We start from the raw sequence: 3,810 nt of genomic DNA, 5'->3' as shown, positions 1-3,810 counted from the left end.
AGAGGTCGCCAAAGTGGGTTAAGCTGAAGGTCTGTACATTTGGATGAAATAAGTACGATGTCATCAGCAAAATCAAGGTCTTCTAAAGTAGTTGTGAAATTCCACCTTATTCCTCTTTTTTCATCTTTCAAGCTGTTTCGCACAATCCAGTCTATCACCAGTATAAATAAAAATCCTAATAAAACACTTCCCTGTCTCACGCCAGTTTTTACCAAAAGGAATTCACGAATATCTTTTTCGAAAAATATTTCATCTTTTTGTTTAATTATTATTTTGTAAAAAAAAAAATTTTTAATCAAGTTCTTTAATGTTTATGAGTTTTTTGAATATTACATAGTAAGAAAATTTTAGTCATAAAGCATCTTTATAGTAATACCATGCTACTATTCATAAAGCATCTTTATGAACGGTAGCATCTTTACGAAATAACTATCATTGTGGTATACTGATTTTTTTTCACAATCATTTTAAGGCTTCAAAAAAAAAGCAAATGCTATAGTTTGATTATTCCTAGCATTTTCAATCGGATCATGCAATGCAGTATGCCCTTTAAATTTAAGTATAAAAAATGCACGAAAAATCTTCCAAAAGTTAGCATCGGAGTTGGAGTTCCCCCCCTTCTCGTCATTTGAACGGTACCCATGACAAAAACACTCGAAACGTCGTGTATGTTTTAAGAGTGAATTTTATAGAGTGAAAATAAGATTATTATTTTGTTAAAGAGATGGAGTGATCGAGAAAATAATTTTACGAGAACTGAACGAACAATTTAAAGCTTGCGTCTTGAATTGCAGATGATACTAATTTTTTATAAAATTATTTTTAAAATCTTAATCTTAAATTTCTTTACTTTTTACTGATTTATCCCTTCTCATACGAGAATAAGAGGTGAATAAGAAAGCTTTTCTCCTTAAAAATCACTTGCGCCTCCGAAAAATTCCGCAAGTTTCACTCTCCGACTAAAGGAAGAATTAATCAACTATGTCGCTTAAAAGCGAGGTAAATCGGTTTTCCATTTGAAACTCTTTATCGTCTTTGGCATCATAAAGATTTGGCGAGTAATGATCTACGGGAGCAGGGGCTGTTTTTCAATAGAGATCCTCCGCCCACTCCATCAATCATTCAGATAGGGGAGAAACTTTTTGGCGAGGAAAAAGTATGCATCACAAAACAAGAAGTTCGAAACATAGCATTACAGAAACAAGGCTCTAATAGTTGGATTTGTGAGCGTATAACTGGGTCTGCTTGATATTCCCTTTTCACTTATAGGAGGAATAGGAATCCTGACTGGAAAAAGAAAGTTGCCTCTGCTACAGAAGATTTTTTTCCTGGAAATGCTTCGACTTTCCATGGACAACAAGTGGAAGAAAGAGCGAGATCCATCTTTTCCTCTGATCAAAATGTCAAAGTCTTCTGTTTTGGATTAATAGTGCGTGACCAGATGACACGGTTTGGTTATAATCCTGATCGACTTTATTCTGAAGATGGTAATTTAATTTAATGGAAATAAAATGTCCGCAAGATGAGAAATAAGACTGTAACAACGGCAACAAACTCCTTACTATATCTCTATAGTAGGTAAGTTTTGACAGTTCTGGAACATGCGGATCGAGTGGAGTTGAGGTGTTTCCCTCGCTGCTGAGTTGAGTTGTTCACCTCCTGCTTTAGTTTTGGTTTCGGTTTCCAAAATTATTATTTTCCGGTGGCAACACTGAATTTAGTTTTGATTTCGGTTTCCAAAATTTCTAACTTCCGGTGGCAACATCTAATTTAGTTTCGTTTTTTTTTAAAAAGCAGTATATCACCTATTTCTGCCCGCTTGAATTTATTATTTTTAGTTTTGATTTCAGTATTATTTCTTAGCGATGGCAACACACATTAATTTAGATTGGTTATTTATGGGTGGCAATACTCAATCTGTTAACAAAATAAGCAGGCGGCTCAGTTTCGGTTTCCAAACGAAATTATTGCATACTAGTGGCTCCATCTAGTGAGGGAAATAATAACTAATTCTAGATATAAAGGCTTGGTGATACTAGTGGCGCCATCTTGTGAACAAACTATTTATTATATTAAAATAGAAAATCATTAAAATATTTAATTAAGAAATTATTTTTATATTTTCACTCGGGATTCGAACCCGTGTCCCTCAGGACAAAATGCCTCCATTGGATACTGATTTGTCAGGCACGCTAACCAGTATCCAATGGACGCATACCGTTCGAAGGAAAACTTGTGCTTTTAATAAAATAAATTTAAACTCGCAGGCGGTTATGGGTAATTTTTATGTTGATCTCAGAATGACCGCACACAACAGCTTATTTCTGCCCATGTTACCTACTGTGCGGATCGAATGTCAAAAGTTTCTAATGACGTCATTTTTTTTTAAAAAAATATTTATATATTTTTGATGGCAGCGAATTCGGAATGGCAATTCTTAAAACTGGTAACGTGTATTTCCAGACTCGTTTCAAATCATGGTGTATCCGGTTAAAACAAGATTGAGGTCTTGGTCTGTGACGTATTTTTTATTAATATTATACTTTTGATGGAGACCAATTAATTTAAGAGTTTTCCGAAAGGCTATCCTTTATATTGGTAACGCATGGTTATTTTAAAACATGTTTCAATACGTCATCACATATCAGATTACAAATAAATTTAATTGTATTAATTAATGGTTTCTTAGAGAATATCTAATAAACTTCATATAAAGAAAAGGACAAATTTTTAAGAAACTGGAATCGATGCCAATGTTTAAATATTTGACTTAATTATGAATACATTTAATTTCATAGAGAGCGATTTCATTATATTTTAATCAAGAAGAATAAAATTAGAAATACTTAACTCTTAAAATGTATAGCAGCATCATTTCTCTAAACTTATTTATTAGATTAGATTAAGCAAAAATCTAATATACCTCACGTTTTTTTTTAATATTTCAAATACTATTATTTTTCTTTTAATAACTAAAGGAGAAAATAAATAATAACACGCACTATCTGTTATCATTACTAAGTGATTTATGCATCACAACACTCCCGTTGTAAGAAGAAGAAAAAATACCTGAAAATCCCGGAAAAATCAATACCGATTTACAATACAATAGCTCCACTATGTGGTATATCACACTGTGTGGTATGTCACTACTTGGAAACCTCTTTCTCAAATAAGTTTTAACCTGACTAACCTCTAACAAGTTTAAAAATTTTCACAAATGCAGTTTCCTTCGTTGTCATAGTGTGTGTGAAGTTATTTTAGCATTTGTTGATGTAGTTTCATATAATTTTTCAGGAGTTTTTCTATTATGCTTGTCATATAGTTATATTTTGATTTTTTATTTCTAAAATTCTTACTTTAAAAAAAAATGGATAAATATCATCATTGTAATGAGTGCAATTATACTTTTACTGTAAGAAGTAATTATTTAAGGCATGTGCGTACTAAACATGGAAATAGCGAATTCAAATGTTTGGACTGTGATAGAACATTCAAAAGAAAAGACATTTTAAAACGTCACTTAAAAATGCATTCAAAACCACAAAAAAGGAAAGGTAGTCCTGTAAGAGAGGAATCTTCATCGAAACGCCCAACATTACAAGAAGCATCGACATCAGCAGAATTCTCATCAGATCCATCCAAAGTAATTAATGAACCAACTGCACTTATAGAAAAGCTTACTACAATAAAAGCTTTAATGCAAGCATTTGAAGGAAGAATTAAATCTATACGCTTAAATAATGATGATAATTTTACTGATATAGGAGATTATTTAGAATCGAAGCGAAAGGCCTTTTTGGAGTTGAT

The sequence above is a fragment of the Parasteatoda tepidariorum genome, chromosome 8, assembly GCF_043381705.1.
Source record: "Parasteatoda tepidariorum isolate YZ-2023 chromosome 8, CAS_Ptep_4.0, whole genome shotgun sequence".
NCBI lineage: Eukaryota > Metazoa > Arthropoda > Arachnida > Araneae > Theridiidae > Parasteatoda > Parasteatoda tepidariorum.
The sequence above is the reverse complement of the archived record's forward strand: the minus strand, read 5'-3'. Positions refer to the sequence as shown.